This window comes from Bos javanicus, chromosome 17 (genome assembly GCF_032452875.1).
Source record: "Bos javanicus breed banteng chromosome 17, ARS-OSU_banteng_1.0, whole genome shotgun sequence".
Lineage (NCBI taxonomy): Eukaryota > Metazoa > Chordata > Mammalia > Artiodactyla > Bovidae > Bos > Bos javanicus.
In genome coordinates, this window is record NC_083884.1 from 41,102,273 (window position 1) to 41,122,399 (window position 20,127).

Sequence of the window (20,127 nt, forward strand, 5' to 3'; positions counted from 1 at the left end):
TTAGGAAATAAACTGAGAGGGAATGTTCTAAAATATTGGTTGTGATTCTCTGTATACGAAAGGAAACAATGAAGCCCAAACTCTTGTGGGTATACCAGAGTCTAAGAAACTTCTAACCATCCATCAGGTCACAGATACTGAAGGGGGAAAGAGGTAGCTATGAAAGTTGGGGTATGGAGCAGAAGTGCAGGGACAGGCAAATCAGGAATGAGTTAGTGAGCAGCATGGGAGGGATATGAGGTTGAGCAGCTCTGTTATCTTTAAACCTGCATTTTTGAGCCCTGTGGGAAAGTTCTGTGTGGGTGTTTCGGTGATTTAAAGAGCAGTGTGTCAGAAGGCACAAGTATGTCATGCAGTGTGTCCACTTTTCCATGTCCATTCACTCTGCCAGCCTGGAAAATTCTTACACATTCTGTAAGATACAGTTTGAGGATGATCAGTTGTCTCCAGCTTGTAGGCTCCTACCATCTCCACACTCCACTAGGATTTCTTCTTGCCCCTGTTTTTGCTTCCCTTAGCTATTTAAGCTTATATCTATTACAGAACTTAAAATGTGTATTTAAATTATTACTTTTTTGTCTGTTTCCTCTTTTAGCTATGAATTCTTTGAAGGTGAGGATTCTATCTTATAATTTCCAGTTCCTAGTACCCAATTTGAGATACACTGAATTTCTAATAAAGTTCATGTATTTCACTGAGTCATGGTTTTTTAAAAAAACTTTTTATTGGAGGATAGTTGCTTTGCAATGTTGTGTTAGTTTCTGCTGTACAACAGAGTGAATCAGTTCTACACATATATATATCCCCCCTTTTTAGATTTCCTTCCCATTTAGATCACCACAGAACCCTGAGTTGAGTTCCCTGTGCTATACAGCAGATCCTTATTAGCTAACTACTTTATATATAGTAGTGTGTATATGTCAATCTCAATCTCCCAATTTATCCCTTACCCTTTTCCTGCTTGGTAACCATAAGTTTGTTCTCTACATCTCTTCATTTTTTTCAATTAACATTAAATGTCTGACATGATGGATGACTTAGCTTGATAATGGCTAATTCAAAAGTCCTCAGTGTATCAATTTAAAATTCATATTAAAATTTAAAATATTTGTCTACACTCATAGTTTCTTTAAGTACCCAGAAATATTTAATATAAATGTATCACAAATATTTTAGTTATAAAACATGATTCATTCATTGCAAGTCTTATTGACCATTCTGTGGAAAAATTCTAATTTTAAGGAAAGTTATAGCAAATAACTTCACAGTGTGTAAAACTTTCCTTGCTTGCCTTTCATGAATTTTTCAATTAATCTGTGGAATTTTAGTTCTACTAAACCTGAACCAAAATACATTCCCTCAGGCTGTTCTAGTTTGTGGCAACAGACCTACTGCAGAGTGACTCTAAGAGTTATTTTCCAATGTTTTGATGATCTGTGATCTGGATATGCGTGTATATTAGCAAAGACTATAAGTGTGATTTACTCTACTATTTTAATAAATAAAATTTATTGTTTATTAAGTACATTGCTATTGCCAGCACTGTGCCAATGCTTTACACAAACTACTGATCTTGACTCCTCATTTTATTGATAAGGGAAATAAAATTGGGGGAGGCTAAACAACTTTTATTTACTGTCTGAGTCAAGTTTCTAGCCCCACCCAACCAGCAGGTGACTGAACAAGGTATCACCAAAGCTTGCACTCTTAACCACTGTGCTATTCCACCACCTTAAAGATAAATGAAAAATAGCTACTGAATCTGAGTTAAACAGATAAAAAATTGTTCTGCAATGCTTCTGGTTTTGCTTAAGCAGACTCAGAGTCAGGTCTGGAGGTTTCTTGGCAAATGATACAACTTCACAGGATTTTTCAGTTACTGTGCAGAGCCATATGGAGCCAGCCTCAAACTCATCCGACTTGTGTGCTTGAAATTGCAGTCCCTTGTGAAATGGCTGAGGATGTTTTAAAAATTGGAAAAAGCTTCGGAAGTATGGCCTTCCACGACCTCTTCTGCCTCTGTCAGAAAGATGATGTGAGGCTGGGGAGAACAGGAAGAAGAACATCTCATAGTAACAAGGTTATTTGTGTGTGTGTGAACGTGTGTGTTCATGCGTGCAGGCATTGAAAGTCTCGCATTCTAATTAAAAAACAAAAGACAAAACATTCAAAGATGTTTAGTTCAAAATCAAAAAGTAATGCGTGAATCTGAAAGGGCATTTTTCTCTCTTTTTTTGTGGATGCTTGCTAAGTTGCTTCAGTCATATCTGGCTCTTTGCGACCTTATGGACAGTAGCCCACCAGGCTCCTTTGTCCAAGGGATTCTCCAGGCAAGCATACTGGAATGGGTTGCCATGCCCCTCTCCAGGGGATCTTCCCGACCCAGGGATCAAACCCTGTCTCAGGCATCTCCTGAATTGGCAGGTGGGTTCTTTACCACTAGCACCACATGGAATGACAGTAAATAGAAAATATCAGAGTTAGAAGTGTTTGTGGATGAAGATATTGGTTCATGGATTTATATTTGTAGTAAAAATTAACACTATTTCTGTTGGTGAACACAAGGGAGAACAGATACAATGGCCTGGGAGAGGGCTTCCCAACACCTTCCCTACCCAGCCCTTCCCTATGCAGTTCTTCTATCTGGCTGTTTCTGAGTTTTGTCCTTTTATAATAAACCAGTGATGGAGTAAGTAAAAAAAGTTAACGCTATTTCTAATGACCAAAGTGATTTTTAAAACTTGGAAACAAAAATCTAAACACTCAAATCCTCCAAAGTTAATTTGAACACACGGATATGACTTTTCAGAATTTTATACACTACATCTGAAATATAATTTTTTGATATGAGGCCAAAGGTAAGACAAATTTATTTTTTTTGAAAATACAGCATATATGTGCTTAAAAACAAAATGAACTAACATCTGGCCTATAATTGAATGACTCTTATATACTTTTTCTCCTTCTTTTTACTCTATAAATTTATGTTGTTTTTAAACAGAAAAGAGATGGAGAGAGAATGAAGGGGCTAGAGGAATAGGACACTTGGCTATTTTAAGAATCTTTGACAAAGGAGGCAAGAATATACAATGGATTAAAGACAATCTCTTTAACAAGTAGTGCTGGGAAAACTGGTCAACCACTTGTAAAAGAATGAAACTAGAGCACTTTCTAACACCATACACAAAAATAAACTCAAAATGGATTAAAGATCTAAATGTAAGACCAGAAACTATAAAACTCCTAGAGGAGAACGTAGGCAAAACACTCTCCGACATACATCACAGCAGGATCCTCTATGACCCACCTCCCAGAATATCAGAAATAAAAGCAAAAATAAACAAATGGGACCTAATTAAACTTAAAAGCTTCTGCACAACAAAGGAAACTATACGCAAGGTGAAAAGACAGTGAAAAGAATGGGAGAAAATAATAGCAAATGAAGCAACGGACAAACAACTAATCTCAAAAATATACAAGCAACTCCTACAGCTCAATTCCAGAAAAATAAATGACCCAATCAAAAAATGGGCCAAAGAACTAAATAGACATTTCTCCAAAGAAGACATACAGATGGCTAACAAACACATGAAAAGATGCTCAACATCACTCATTATCAGAGAAATGCAAATCAAAACCACTATGAGGTACCATTTCACGCCAGTCAGAATGGCTGCAATCCAAAAGTCTACAAGCAATAAATGCTGGAGAGGGTGTGGAGAAAAGGGAACTCTCTTACACTGTTGGTGGGAATGCAAACTAGTACAGCCACTATGGAGAACAGTGTGGAGATTCCTTAAAAAACTGGAAATGGAACTGCCATACGACCCAGCAATCCCGCTGCTGGGCATACACACTGAGGAAACCAGAATTGAAAGAGACACGTGTACCCCAATGTTCATCACAGCACTGTTTATAATAGCCAGGACATGGAGGCAACCTAGATGTCCATCAGCAGATGAATGGATAAGAAAGCTGTGGTACATATACACAATGGAGTATTACTCAGCCATTAAAAAGAATACATTTGAATCAGTTCTAATAAGGTGGATGAAACTGGAGCCTATTATACAGAGTGAAGTAAGCCAGAAAGAAAAACACCAATACAGTATACTAACGCATATATATGGAATTTAGAAAGATGGTAACAATAATCCTGTATACGAGACAGCAAAAGAGACACTGATGTATAGAACAGTCTTTTGGACTCTGTGGGAGAGGGAGAGGGTGGGATGATTTGGGAGAATGGCATTGAAACATGTATAATATCATATATGAAATGAGTCGCCAGTGCAGGTTTGATGCACGATACTGGATGCTTGGGGCTGGTGCACTGGGACGACCCAGAGGGATGGTACAGGGAGGGAGGAGGGAGGAGGGTTCAGGATGGGGAACACGTGTATACCTGTGGTGGATTCATGTTGATATAAGGCAAAACCAATACAATATTGTAAAGTTTAAAAATAAAATTAAATTAAAAAAATCTTTTAAAACTTTACTTTTAGAGCAGTTTTAGACTCACAGCAAAATTAAGAGAGGAAGGTACAGAAATTTCTCATATACCCTTGACCCTCACATATGCACAGTCTCCACCATTATCAACATCCCTCGCCAGATGGGACGTTTGTTACAATGGAATCTACACTGACATATCATTATCACACAGAATGCATAGTATACCATAGGGTTCGTTCTTGGTGTTATACAATCTATCCATCCATCCTAAGTCACTTTGGTAGTGTTCGACTCTTTACCATCTATGGTTTGGGACAAATGTACAATGAAATGTATCAGATCAGATCAGCTGCTCAGTCGTGTCTGACTCTTTGCGACCCCATGAATCGCAGCACACCAGGCCTCCCTGTCCATCACCAACTCCCAGAGTTCACTCAGACTCATGTCCATCGAGTCAGTGATGCCATCCAGCCATCTCATCCTCTGTCGTCCCCTTCTCCTCTTGCCCCCAATCCCTCCCAGCATCAGAGTCTTTTCCAATGAGTCAACTCTTCTCATGAGGTGGCCAAAGTACTGGAGTTTCAGCTTTAGCATCATTCCTTCCAAAGAAATCCCAGGGCTGATCTCCTTTAGAATGGACTGGTTGGATCTCCTTGCAGTCCAAGGGACTCTCAAGAGTCTTCTCCAACACCACAGTTCAAAAGCATCAATTCTTCAGTGCTCAGCCTTCTTCACAGTCCAACTCTCACATCCATACATGACCACAGGAAAAACCATAGCCTTGACTAGACAGACCTTTGTTGGCACAGTAATGTCTCTGCTTTTGAATATGCTATCTAGGTTGGTCATAACTTTCCTTCCAAGGAGTAAGCATCTTTGAATTTCATGGCTGCAGTCACCATCTGCAGTGATTTTGGAGCCCCCAAAAATAAAGTCTGACACTGTTTCCACTGTTTCCCCATCTATTTGCCATGAAGTGATGGGACCAGATGCCATGATATTCGTTTTCTGAATGTTGAACCTTAAGCCAACTTTTTCACTCTCCACTTTCACTTTCATCAAGAGGCTTTTGAGTTCCTCTTCACTTTCTGCCATCAGGGTGGTGTCATCTGCATATTTGAGGTGACTGATATTTCTCCCGGCAATCTTGATTCCAGCTTGTGCTTCTTCCAGCCCAGCATTTCTCATGATGTACTCTGCATATAAGTTAAATAAACAGGGTGACAATATACAGCCTTGACGTACTCCTTTTCCTATTTGGAACCAATCTGCTGTTCCATGTCCAGTTCTAACTGTTGCTTCCTGACCTGCATACAAATTTCTCAAGAAGCAGATCAGGTGGTCTGGTCTTCCCATCTCTTTCTGAATTTTCCACAGTTTATTGTGATCCACAGAGTCAAAGGCGTTGGCATAGTCAATAAAGCAGAAATAGATGTTTTTCTGGAACTCTTTTGCTTTTTCCATGATCCAGCAGATGTTGGCAATTTGATCTCTGGTTCCTCTGCCTTTTCTAAAACCAGCTTGAACATCAGGAAGTTCATGGTTCACATATTGCTGAAGCCAGGCTTGGAGAATTTTGAGCATTAATTTACTAGCGTGTGAGATGAGTGCAATTGTGGGGTAGTTTGAGCATTCTTTGGCATTGCCTTTCTTTGGGATTGGAATGAAAACTGACCTTTTCCAGTCCTGTGGCCACTGCTGAGTTTTCCAAATTTGCTGGCATATTGAGTGCAGCACTCTCACAGCATCATCTTTCAGGATTTGAAATAGCTCAACTGGAATTCTATCACCTCCACTAGCTTTGTTCATAGTGATGCTTTCTAAGGTCCACTTGACTTCACATTCCAGGATGTCTGGCTCTAGGTGAGTGATCACACCATCGTGATTATCTGGGTAGTGAAGATCTTTTTTGTACAGTTCTTCTGTGTATTCTTGCCACCTCTTTTTGATATCTTCTGCTTCTGTTAGGTCCATACCATTTCTGTCCTTTATCGAGCCCGTCTTTGCATGAAATGTTCCTTTGGTATCTCTGATTTTCTTGAAGAGATCTCTAGTCTTTCCCATTCTGTTGTTTTCCTCTATTTCTTTGCATTGATCGCTGAAGAAGGCTTTCATGTATCTTCTTGCTATTCTTTGGAACTCTGCATTCAGATGCTTATATCTTTCCTTTTCTCCTTTGCTTTTTGCTTCTCTTCTTTTCACAGCTATTTGTAAGGCCTCCCCAGACAGCCATTTTGCTTTTTGCATTTCTTTTCCATGGGGATGGTCTTGATCCCTGTCTCGTGTACAACGTCACGAACCTCATTCCATAGCTCATCAGGCACTGTATTTATCAGATCTAGGCCCTTAAATCTATTTCTCACTTCCACTGTATAATCCTAAGGGATTTGATTTAGGTCATACCTGAATGGTCTAGTGGTTTTCCCTACTTTCTTCAATTTAAGTCTGAATTTGGCAATAAGGAGTTCATGATCTGAGCCACAGTCAGCTCCTGGTCTTGTTTTTGCTGACTGTATAGAGCTTCTCCATCTTTGGCTTCAAAGAATATAATCAATCTGATTTTGGTGTTGACCATCTGGTGATGTCCATGTATAGAGTATAACCTATCATTATAATGTCATATAGAGTATTCCCATTGCCCTAAAAATCCTCTGTGAGGGATGGATAAAGAAGATGTGGTACCTATATACAGTGGGATATTATTCAGCCATTAAAAAGAATGAAATACTGCCATTTGCAGCAACATGGATGGATCTAGAAAGTGTCGTACTGAGCGAAGTAAGTCACACAGAGAAAGAGAAATATTGTATGACATCCCTTATATGTGGAATCTAAAAATAAATGATACAAATGAGCTTATAAAAAAGAGAGACTCACAGACTTGGAGAATGGACTTATGGTTGACCGGGGGGAGAATGAGAGGAAGGAATAGCTAGGGAGTTTGGAATGGACATGTACACACTTCTATACTTAAAACAGATAATCAGCAAGACCTACTGTATAGCATGGAAGTCTGCTCAGTGTTATGTGATGGCCTGGATGGGAGGGAGTTAATGGCTGAATCCCTTCACTGTCTACCTGAAACTATCACAACATTGTTAATTGGTTATATTCCAATACAAAATAAAAAGTCCTCTGTGATTTAAAAAAAGTCCTCTGCGATTCTCCTATTTATCCCCAAATAAAAAGTCCTCTGTGATTCTCCTATTTACCACTCCTTCCCCAATCTCCACAACACTAATCTATTTACTGCCTCCACAGTTTTGTCTTTTTCCAAACATCATATAGTAGCACCAGGCTACTGGAGCAGATCTTACCTTCAGATCAACATGCCTGGGTATGTGGTGAGCTGCTTTGAGAAAGACAGGTAATTCCCCGCCTCCTGGGAGTTATTTCCATTGTTCAGAGGATGAATAGTAACTCCCGCAGCTGACAGCAAAGTGAGCATTTGATATCAAAGAATGACAGTGCAAAGAATAGATGGTATAAAACCTACTGTAAGATTAGACCAGAATACATTTCTCTAAGTTTGTGTAATGAACTGGAGTGCCAACAAACAGGAGAGTTATTAAGCTCTGCGTCACATCTGCTATCTTCATTGATTTTTGCTCTTGGATCTATAGTAATATGACTAGATTGTTTTCCCAAGCCAGGTACACCTGTTGGCCACAGTGAATGCTCTCTCTGAACTCGGAATGTACAGACTTGATCCAGGGGCAGTCTTCACCTAACTGTTATGAATAAGGCCCTTCAGGACTTGAATAGACATTTTCCCAAAGAAAGCTTATAAGTGAACAACAGGTACATGAAAAGGCACTGAATATCACTAATTATTAGGGAAATGCAAAACAAAACAACCATGAGATGTTTTTTCACACTGGTTGTTGTTGGTGGTTTGGTGGTGGTTTAGTTGCTAAGTCGTGTCCGACTCTTGCAACCCCTTGGACTATAGCCTGCCAGGTTCCTCTGTCCATAGGATTCTCCAGGCAAGAATACTGGAGTGGGTTGCTATTTCCTTCTCCAAGGGATCTTCCCGACCAAGGAACTGAACCCAGGTCTCCTGTATGGTAGGCAGATTCTTTACCAACTGAGCTACAAGGGAAGCCCTCACACTGGTTAGGAGGGCTATTAGCACAAAGACAAGGGATAAAAATGCTGATGAGGGTGTGAACACAGAGCCCTCTACACTATTGGTGGGAATGGAAATTGATGCAGCCACTGTGGAGAACAGCATTGAAGTTCCTCAGGAGGCTAAAAATAGAACTATCATACGATCCAGCTAATTTGACTTCTGGGCGTGTATCCAAAGGAAATTGAAGAGTTATGTGTACTCCTGTGTTTGTTGCAGCATTAGTCACAATAACTAAATTATGGAAACACCCTAAATGTCCCTTAATGGATGAATGGATCAAAGGAATGTGATATATATATATATATATATATATATATCAATGTGGTTGATATATATGTATATATATGAATATAATTCAGCCTTCAGAAGGAAGGTAATCATGTAATTTATAACAAAGTGGATAAGCCTGGAGGATATTATGTTAAATTAAATAAGCAAGACAGAGAAAGACAAATACTGCATGGAGTCGCATAAATATGCAGAATCTGAAAAAAGAGTCAAATCAAAGAAACAAAGAGCAGAAAAGTGGTTGCCAGGGGTTGGGAGGTGGAGGAAATAGGGAAGGATTGGTAAAAGGGTACAAGTTTTCAGTTATAAGGTGAGTCATGTCTGAGGAATTATGTAGAAACTGATGACTATAGTTGATAACACTGTATTGTACAATTAAAATTTGCTAAGTGAGTAAAGCATATTCCCACCAAAAAAGGGAAATAATGTGAAGTGATGTATGTATTAATTTTCCCCTCACAATGGATGAATATCAAATCCTAATGATGGACACTTTAAATACCTTATGGTTGTATTTGTCAATTATTCCTCAAGAAAGCTGAAAAAAAAAAAAAGGAATAGCCAATAGGAAAATTTGTTAAAAAAAAAAAAAAAGTGAACTCCCCCCACCTTCAAGTCTCTCAGGAGTTACTGTAGTACCTGAGAATGGGAAATATTGTTTATCCCCTCATTATATGAAAAATTTGAATCATTCAATCAACCAGTAGCTACTTCCTGAGTTCCCCTTATGTGTGCTTTGGTACAGGGGAGGGTTTCACTCTTGACACCATTTATGAAATCTGACAAAGGCAGTTCAACAAAGTGATAGAGTTCAGGTTCAAATCATGTTTTCTGCACTACTGGTTGTCAACCTCAGGTGTTTCTCAGTCTTTCTACACCTCAGTTTCCTCATTTGCAAAAAGGGGATGATACCCTTGTTCTGCTGTGACTGTGTTTGTATAACACAGACTTGGGGTATTAAACCCTAAGTCTGCATTGCAGTGATTGTTCACAGGCTTCTTCCTGACTTTGGTGCATGTGGCTCTGTGCACCTTCATCCTTTCTTATACCCAACTCAGGCCCTCAAACTACACATTTTTAGGAAGGTGCAGCAGCAGCAAAGCCCTGTTTTGTTTGTTTTAAATTAATTTTTATTGGAGTTTAGTTGCTTTACAATGTTGTGTTAGTTTCTGCTGTATAGCAAAGTGAATCAGAACTGAATCAGAAAAGTGAATCATATGTATAAATTACATATATCTTCTTTTTTTTGGAATTTTTTTCCATTTAGGTCATTACAGAGTATTTTCTCTCAGCCTGTGGCTTGTCTTGAAATTCTCTTGATACTGTTTTTTGCAAAGCAGAAGTTTAAAATTTTATTTTATATTTGAAGTTTATGTTTAATTAGAGGATAGTTGCCTTACAACGTTGTGTTGGTGTCTGCCATACAATAATGTGAAGCATCTTTAATGATTCATATATTGCCTCCCTCCTGAACTTCCCTCCCACCCCACCTCCATCCCACCCCTTTAGATCATCACAGAACACTGAGCTGAGTTCCCTGTGCTATACAGACATTTCCCACTGTCTGTCTCTTTTATGTTTAGTAATGTATACATATCAATGCAGGTTTCCCTGATAGCTCAGTTGGTAAAGAGTCCACCTGCAGTGCAGGAGACCCTGGTTCAATTCCTGGGTCAGGAAGATCTGCAGGAGAAGGGATAAGCTACCCACTCCAGTATTCCCGGGCTTCCCTGGTGGCTCAGCTGGTAAAGAATCTGCCTGCAATGCAGGAGACCTGGGTTCAATCCCTGGGTTGGGATGGCCCCCTGGAGAAGGGAAAGGCTACCCATTCCAGTATTCTGGCCTGGAGAATTCCATGGACTGTATAGTCCATGGGGTCGCAAAGAGTTGGACACAACTGAGCAACTTTAAAGAAAGAAAGAGAAAATACGTCAATGCTACTCTCTCAGTTCCACCCACCCTCTCTTTCCCCTACTGTGTCTACAGGTCCCTTCTCTACATCTGTGTCTCTATTCCTGCCCTGCAAATGGGTCCATCAGTACCATTTTCTAATTCCATATATATATGTATTAATACAATATTTGTTTTTTTCTTTCTGACTTACTTCACTCTGTATAACAGGCTCTAGGTTCATTCACTTCACTTAGGCTGACTCAAATTTGTTCCTTTTCATGGCTGAGTTATATTCCACTCTATATATGTAACACAACTTCTTTATCCATTCATCTATCAATGGACATCTAGGTTGCTTTTATGTCCTGGCTATTGTAAATTGTGCTGCAGTGAACATTGGGGTACATGTATCATTTTCAATTATGGTTGCTACAGGGTATATGTCCAATAGGGGGATTACTGGGTTATATGGAACAACAGACTGGTTCTAAATAGGAAAAGCAGTACGTCAAAGCTGTATATTGTCACCCTGTTTATTTAACTTATATGCAGAGTACATCATGAGAAACGCTGGGCTGGAAGAAGCACAAGCTGGAATCAAGATTGCCGGGAGAAATATCAATCACCTCAGATATGCAGATGACACCACCCTTATGGCAGAAAGTGAAGAGGAACTCAAAAGCCTCTTGATGAAAATGAAAGAGGAGAGTGAAAAAGTTGACTTAAAGCTCAACATTCAAAAAACGAAGATCATGGCACCTGGTCCCATCACTTCATGGGAAATAGATGGGGAAACAGTGGAAATAGTGTCAAACTTTATTTTTTGGGGCTCCAAAATCATTGCAGATGGTGATTGCAGCCATGAAATTAAAAGATGCTTACTCCTTGGAAGGAAAGTTATGACCAACCTAGATAGCATATTCAAAAGCAGAGACATTACTTTGCCAACAAAGGTCCGTCTAGTCAAGGCTATGGCTTTTCCTGTGGTCATGTATGGATGTGAGAGTTGGACTGTGAAGAAAGCTGAGCACTAAAGAATTGATGCTTTTGAACTGTGGTGTTGGAGAAGACTCTTGAGAGTCCCTTGGACTGCAAGGAGATCCAACCAGTCCATTCTAAAGGAGATCAGCCCTGGGACTTCTGTGGAAGGAATGATGCTAAAGCTGAAACTCCAGTACTTTGGGCACCTCATGCGAAAAGTTGACTCGTTGGAAAAAACTCTGATGCTGGGAGGGATTGGGGCCAGGAGGAGAAGGGGACGACAGAGGATGAGATGGCTGAATGGCATCACCAACTTGATGGATGTGAGTTTGAGTGAACTCTGGGAGTTGGTGATGGACAGGGAGGCCTGGTGTGCTGCGATTCATGGGGTCACAAAGAGTCGGACACGACTGAGCGACTAAACTGACTGACTGACTGATGATAGTTTTAGTCCTAGTTTTCCTAAAGGAATCTCTATATGGGCTTCCCCGATATCTCAGAGGGTAAAGAAAGTGAAATGAAAGTGTTAGTCACTCAGTCATATCAGACTCTTTGCGACCCCAGGGACCATGGACCACCAGTCTCCTCTGTCCATGGAATTCTTCAGATAAGAATAATGGAGTGGGTAGCCATTCCTTTCTTTAGGGGATTTTCCCTACCCAGGAATCAAACCCGGGTCTCCTGAATTGCACGCAGATTCTTTATTATCTGAGCCACCAGGGGAGCCCAGAATGGGATGAATCCTCCTGCAATGTAGGGGACATGAGTTAGATCACTAGGTTGGGAAGGCACCCTGGAGGAGGAAAATGGCAACTCACTCCGGTATTCTTGCCTGAAAAATCTCATAAACAACGGAGTTTGGCAGGCTACAGTCCAAGGGGTCACAAAGAGTTGGACACGACTGAGTGACTACACTCACACACACATGCACACACTACTCTCTATAGTGGTTATATCAATTTACATCCCCCCAACAGTGTAAGAGGATTCCCTTTTCTCCACATCCTCTCCAGCCACCATTATTCGTAGATTTTTTTGATGATGGCCGTTCTGACTGGTGTGATGTGATACCTCATGGTAGTTTTGATTTGCATTTCTCTGATAATGAGAGATGTTGAATATCTTTTCATGTGTTTGTTGGACATTTGTATGTCTTCTTTGGAGAAGTATCTGTTTAGGTCTTCAGCCCATTTTTTGATTGGGTTGTTTGTTTTTCTGATATTTGGTTTCATGAGCTGTTGAATATTTTGGAGATTAATGCTTAGTCAGTTGTTTCGTTTGGAATATTTTCTCCCATTTGTAGGGTTGTCTTTTCATCTTGTTTATAGTTTCTTTTGCTGTGCAAAAGCCTTTAAGTTTAATTAGGTCTCTTTTGTTTATTTTTGTTTTTATTTTCATTACTCTAGGAGGTGGGCCAAAGAGGATCTTATTTTTATTAAATTTTAATGAAAACCAGGTTATCAGTTATTTCATAGATTATGGCTTAGGTGTTGTATTGGGTAAACTAAGTCTTCTCCTATGTTTTGTTCTAGGACTTTTATAGTTCTGTATTTTATATTTAGGTCTATGATATATTTTGAGTTAGCATTCAACGTTCATGAAGGGTAAAATTTTGTGTCTAGATTTCTTTGCATTTTGATGTTCATTTATTCCAGGACCATTTGTTGAAGAGAATATCTTTGCTGCATTTGTTCCTTTGTCAGAAGTCAGTCGACTATACATGTGTGAGTCTATTTATTGCCTCTCCATTCTGTTCCATTTCTCTGTTGTCTGTTCTTTCACCAATACCAATTTGTTCTTCCACATTGACTTGATTACGTAGCTATACAGGAAGTCTTGAAGTTAGGTAGTGTCAGTGCTCTAATTTTGTTCTTCTCTAGTGTTATTTTGGCTATTCTGGGTCTTTTGCTTCTTCACGCAAACTTTAGAATCAATTTGTCTGTGTCCATAAAATAACTTGCTGGCATTTTGATTGAAATTGCATTATATGTATAGAATAAGTTGGGAAGAGCAGACATTTTAACAATATTACACCCTTCTGTGTATGAACATGATATACATCTCCATAGATTTAGTTCTCTTTCTTCAGAAATGAAAACTGATTTCATTCCTCAGTTTTATAAATTTTGTCATATAGACTTTGAACATATTTTGTTAGATTTATACTGACATATTTTATCTTTGGGGTGCTAATTAAATGGTGTTATGTTTCTAATTTCAAATTCCACTTGTTCATTGTCAATATATAGGAAAATAATTGACTCTTGTATGTTAACCATGTATCTTACAACTTTGCTATAATAGCTTATTAATTGCAGGAATTATTTTGTTGATTTAGATATTCTAAAATGAACAAAGACATTTTGTATCTTCCTATTCAATCAGTATACCTTCTATTTACTTTTTTTGGTTTTACTGATTTTCTCTCTTGGTTTTCTGTTTTCAATTTTCATTGGTTTCTGCTCTAATTTTTATTATTTCTTTTCTTCTATGTACTTTTTGGGCTTCCCAAGTGGTGCTAATAATAAAGAATCTGCCTGCCAATACGGGAGACACAAAGACATGAGTTCAATCTCTGGATTGGGAAGATCCCCTAGAGAGGGAAATGGCATCCCACTCCAGTATTCTTGCCTGGAAAACTCCATGGACAGAGGAGCCTGGCAGGCTACAGTCCATGGGGTCACAAGGAGTTGGACATGACTGAGTGACTGAGCACTTCGTATTTAATTGCTCACTTTTTTCTAGTTTTCTAAGGTAGACACTCAGATGATTGATTTTAAATATTCTTCCTAATACATACATTAAGTGACACAAATATCTTTCATACATTACTTTTGCTACATCCCACAACTGTTGACAAGTTGTGCTTTCATTTTCACTTAGTTAAAAATATTTAAAAATTTGTCTTGAGATTTATTCTTTCAACCATGTGTTATAAAGAAGTGTGTTGTTAAATCTCCACGTATTTTGAAATTTCTCAGTTCTGTTTTTTCTATTGATTTCTAGATTAAAACCACTGTGGTTTGCGAGCAGACACTGTGTTCTTTTCAGCTTTGGCCATTTCCAGTAAGATGTCTGGTAGACATCTCTCCAGTCTATTGTTCAGTCTACTTACAAGCCCATCAAAGGCATTTTCCACTTCTGCTGCAGTCTTGTTGGTTTCTAGCATTTGTTTCTGGTTCTTAGAATTTCCATCTCTCATGTGTTCTCTACTTTTTCCATTAGAGCCTTTAACAGATAAATAACAGTTGCCTTAAATTCCCTGGGTTGATAACTACAACATTCCTGCCATATCTCACTCTGGTTCTGATACTTGCTCTGTCTTTTCAAACTGACTTTTTTTTTTTTTTTTTTGCTTTTTAGTGTCTCTTGTAATTTTTTTCTTCTTACCCAAACATGATTTACTGGGTAAAATGAACTGCTGCAAATAAACTTTAAGTAATTTGTTGGTAAGATGTGAGGGGAAAAGGTATTTTCAGGACTCCTATGATTAGGTTTCAGGCCTTCAGTAAGCATAACTACTATGTACATCAAAATACAAATAGAAATTTAAACAAAGTGAGATGGCATAAAAATATGTTCCAGATAAAGGAACAAGATAAAATCCCAGAAGAACAATTAAGTCAAATGGAGACAGCCAAAATACCTGAGAAAAGAGCTTCTTGATGGTGGTGAAAGAGGAGAGTGAAAAAGCTAGTTTAAAACACAACATTCATAAAACTAACATCATGGAATCTGGTCTTATCACTTCATGGCAAATAGATGGGGGGAAAAAGTGGAAACAGAGACAGATTTTATTTTCTTGGGTTACAAAATTACTGTGGATGGTGACTGCAGCCATGAAATTAAAAGACTCTTGCTCCTTGAAAGGAAAGCTATTGCCAGCCTAGACAGTGCATTAAAAAGCAGAGACATCATTTTGCTAACAAAAGTCCATGGAGTCAGTGCGATGGTTTTCCAGTAGTCATGTATGGATGTGAAAGTTGGACCATAAAAAAGCTGAGTTCTGAATAATTGATTCTTTTGAACTGTGGCACTGGAGAAGACTCTTAAGAGTCCTTTGAACTGCAAGAAGATCAAACTAGTCAATCCTAAAAGAAATCAACCCTGAATATTCATTGGAAGGACTGATGCTAAAGCTGAAGCTCCAGTACTTTAGCCACCTGATGCAAAGAGCCAACTCATCAGAAAAGGCCCTGATGCTGAGAAAAATTAAAGGCAAGAGAAGAAGGAGATAACAGAGGATGAGATGGTTGGATGGCATCACTGACTCAATGGATACGAGTTTGAGCAAATTCCCGGAGATAGTGAAGGACAGGGAAGCCTGGCATGCTGCAGTCCATGGGGCTGCAAAGAGTCAAACATGACTTAGTACTGAACAACAATACCAACCTGAGAAAGAGTTCATAGTAATGATTGTAAATTTGATCCAAAAACTTGGGGGAAAAAATGGATGTGCAAACAAAAATGTATAAGAAGTTTTATTTTTTAAGTTAGAAAACATAAAGAACAATCAAACAGAGTTGAAGAATACAATATGAAAAATACACCAAATTAAATCAGTTACAGAACAACTGCTTTTGAAGAATAAAGTGAGCAGACAATACAGAGTGGTGGAAATCACTGCTATGGAACAGAAAAAAAGAATGAAAGGAAATGAAGACAGTCTCAGAGACATCTGGGACAGCATTAAATGCACCAACATTTGCATCATAGGGGTCCCAGAAGGAGAAGAGGGAGAGACAGGGCCTGAGAAGATATTTGAAAACATGATAGCTGAAAACTTAACCTAACATGGAAAAGGAAACAGTCACCCAAGTCCAGGAAATGTAGAGAATCCCAGGCAGGATTAACCCACAGAGGAACACACTGTGACAGCTGGTAATCAAAATGACAAAAATTAAAGCTAGAGCATAGTAAAAGTGACAAGGGAAAAGCAACAAATAATATGCAAGGGAATCCCCATAAGGTTATTAACTGATTTTTCAGCAGAAACTCTGAAGGCCAGAAGGGAATGGCACAATATACTTGAGGTGAGGAAAGGAAAAAAAAAACAAAAACAAATTACAATCAAGAATACTCTGCATAGCAAGGTTTTCATTCAGATTTGGCAGAAAAATAAAAAACTTTACAGACATGCAAAAGCTAAAAGAATTCAGCACCACCAAACTGGGTGTACAATAAATGCTAAAAGAACTTTTCTAGGCAAAAAAGAAAAGTCCACAATTAGAAACAAGAACATTACAAAATGGAAGTCTTACTGGTAAAGGTAAATATCCAGTGAAGGTAGAATGTAAATACATCCACACACAAATATGATACCAAAACCAGCAATTGTGGGACATTCCTGGTGGTCCAGTGGCTAAGAATCTGCTTTCCAGTGCCGGGGATATGGTTTTGATTCCTGGTCAGGAAACTAAGATTCCACATGCCATGGGCAACTAAGCCCATGTGCTGCAACTTCTAAGCTCGTGTGCTCTGGAGCCCATGCTCTGCAGCTAGAGAAGACCTTTGTGCCACAACTAGAGGGAAAGTCTGTGCACTGCAATGAAGAGCCTGCAGAGCCAAGCAAACTAAAAAAAAAAAAAAGCAAAAGACCAGCAATCATGAGGAGTGTACAAATACAGGATATTTGAAATGTTTTTGAAATTAAGAGACTAGCAATGTAAAACAATCATGTATCTATATAGACTGCAGCATCAAAACCTCATGGTAACTGCAAACAATGAAAGGGTTAGTTAAAGGGAAAGATGAAATAAAAAGTAAAGGTATCAAAATGGCTGAGTCTCAATAATATTAGGTGAAGAAAAGCAAGCTACAGAATAATGTGTTGAGTGTGATACCATTCCTACATAAATTCTATCGTATTTACAAAAGGTATACATAATTTATAGTTTTTGGATATGTACTTGCATAAAATATGTTTGAAATGGCATGATCCAACTTTGGTTTCATGTTACATCTGGGATTATTGGGAACCTAGCTGTGGGTAGAAAATTAGCTGTAACAGATGTTTTACTCCTCGAAAGAAGCAATGTGAGGCAAACAAGGGAAAATGTCAATGTTTTAAAAATCAGAATGGTTTGACAGAAAATAACAAAATTCTGTACAGCAATTATCCTTCAATAAAAACATAAAAAAATTCAGAATAGTAAAGGTGTGAGGGTAAATAACCTTTGTACTCCTTTAAAAAATCCTTTGTCGTATCTGTCATATTCACATGTGTATTTGTGAATATGTATATTTAATGACCCAGCAGTTCTACTCCTAGGTATTTGTCTATGAGAAGTGAAACATATATCCATGAAAAGATTTATACAAGCATGCTCACAGCAGTTTTATTCTTACTAGCTCTGAACTTGAAATAATACTTATGTCCATATATACAGGGAATGTAATGGTTATCCAATGGAATGCTCTCCAACAACAGGAGGACATAAACTGCTGCTGCACATACTACAGGTATGTATCTCATAAAAACCTATATTGAACTAAAAAGACACTCAAGAAATAATATTATGAATTCTGTTTATGGGGCAGCAGGGCTGGCCACGTAATTTCAATAGCCCTGTGCAAAACAAAAGTGCGGAGACATTGTACAAAGAGCAGGAAAAAGTACCCTGGAAGGTACTAAGATGTAGAGCTTTTTCTTTCTGCCATGGTCATTTAAACTATCATGGCACTTTTGTTATTTAATGTGGTTCAAAGTAAAGAAAAATTAACAATTAAAATGGCTAAATTAAAATTTAGCATTCAATATTCAAATTTATTATTCATCTTTACATTGCACAGTGCCAGTTTTAAATGCAAATAGAACATTTATCTTGTATGCAGAATAACTGAAATGATACCATTTGTATTTTGTAGCTCATATATGCATATGTCTTGTGTTCTTATCCGAACAGTGGAAATGGTGCACAAAAATAATTTAACCATTTTAATTTCACTTCTTGACTCATGAACATTTTACTAATGCTCTGTACATTTCACTTACTGATGAATAAGGTACCCCTCTATCCTGTTTCCTTGTACAGCATCACTGGAAACCTAAGTGGTTGGTCAATGCAGGAAGTCATGAAACTAGGAAAAGGTATGACATCTCCTTCCTTGGTCATTGGTGTTTCCTACATTATTGTTTCTTCTTCCTGTGTTGGAAGCAAGTTCTTTTTTTAAAAAAAGATGTTTATTTATTTATTTGACTGTGTTGGGTCTTAACTGCAGCATGTGGGATTTTTCCTTGCAGCGCATAGATTCTCTAGTTGTGGTGCAGCATGCACTCTCTCTAGTTATGTTCTCTGTAACATATGGGATTTTAGTTCCCTGACTAGAGATTGAAGCTGCATCCCCTCATTGCAAGGCAAATTCTTAAGCACTGGACCACCAGGGAGGTCCCAAGAAGCAAGTTCTGATTGATGTGGGAATTGTGGCCTCTGAGACTGTGGTGCCCACATTTCTTCTCTCCTAGAGGTAACATGATTCCCTCACACTTCTTGCTGAACTGAACTCCCACTTAATCATTTGTCCCCTGGAACTTTGTCCTTGTGGGGCTTTGCAAAGGCCATATGCCAATGGGGCAGCAAGGAACCACAGATGCATGTCTTCCCGTATCTTCTAATCAGACTCGATTTATGAAACACAAGTTCAAAGATGAAATTAGTAATAATTTCAAGACAGCAGTAAGAGCAGAGCATTCAACTATGTGTGGGGCCCTTTCACACACAGTTATATGTATATATTTCAGTTATACAGATGCATATGTTTATTAAAACTCAAAAACTTAAAATCTGTGCAATATATTACATGTAAATTATAAGTAAATACAAAAATCACCCCACAGTTTTCTACTAAATATAAAACTGCAAAAAACTTTTATACATTATTGGTGTATTTTTTCTGATGTCAAATCATGGAACATACAAAAGAGATCAAATTTATTAGTTATCAGTCTTCTCTTTCATTTCTCCAGAACTCTATGACCTACTTTTAGAGTTACTGAAAAGTGGAAAAACTATTATACTGTCCTAACGGGTATTTTTTTTTTGTCTTGTTCCATATTTTTTCCCCAAAGAAAGCACAGTTATCCTTCTGAATAGTCCAATACCTGAAAAAGAAGATTGTACTCATCAGTCTACAATTTCAACTCAACAATGAAGTATTGCTTGCTTCTTTTATGTCTCATAGACTATGTACTGTATCTGCAATTCATGAGAAATTTGTACTCATTTTTTCTCTGGGACAGTATAAACCCCTAGAGAGAAAGGCTTTGACAGGGATCATCATATTGTGCCTCCTGGACTCATCTGTCTGGTCAAGGGTATGTATTGAAGGATGTTTCCTTCAGTGCCATTGTAAACACACCAGCGAGATTCTTCTTCATA